We start from the raw sequence: 605 nt of genomic DNA on the forward strand, positions 1-605 counted from the left end.
TAACATATATATATATATATATAGAGAGAGAGAGAGAGAGAGAGAGAGAGAGAGGCGTACGGTAGATAGTATATCTCAGATATGTCATTAAGATATATCTCTATATTTATGTACCTTGATCTTTGTGCACTAAAGTAGCTTAAAGGCACAATATGTAAGATTTTTTTTATTAAAATATCCAAAAACCACTAGAACAGTGTTATATATTTTGCTGACTTGTGTACTTACATTATCCCAAATGTTTCGAAGAATGTTTAAATCCAGAGAAATAAGCAATTTTAACTAGTGACACGGACCGTGTCCATAGTGTCATTGTGTCGCCTGCTAATGACGTCATAACCCCTCGATTTCCATAACACCAAAGACGCTTTAATATGTTGTGTGTTTTATTAAACAGGTGACGACCGCACAGAGTAGCATAATAACAGGACTTTCAAATGTATCTAGTATGATAAAACAGCGCTGCTTTACCCCACATACACACGACCGGAAGGAGCGGAAGCGGTCGACTGTGGCATAATAAAAGCTCCGCTGCTTTCGAGCCGTGTGTCACTCTCGTCTCTCATTAGCAATTGCTTCAGCGGCCTCGTTTCGCTTCGACAGCT

The 605-nt window shown here is 38.8% G+C and overlaps 1 protein-coding gene across 9 annotated transcripts in view; it reads left to right on the forward strand.

Annotated features, from left to right (window-relative positions):
- Positions 1–605, forward strand: part of LOC107719584 (transcription factor E2-alpha-like) — a 25,591-nt gene that overhangs the window by 18,931 nt on the left and 6,055 nt on the right. The window lies entirely within an intron of this gene.

This window comes from Sinocyclocheilus rhinocerous, unplaced genomic scaffold, assembly GCF_001515625.1.
Source record: "Sinocyclocheilus rhinocerous isolate Xijiao unplaced genomic scaffold, SAMN03320098_v1.1 scaffold1294, whole genome shotgun sequence".
NCBI classification, from domain to species: domain Eukaryota; kingdom Metazoa; phylum Chordata; class Actinopteri; order Cypriniformes; family Cyprinidae; genus Sinocyclocheilus; species Sinocyclocheilus rhinocerous.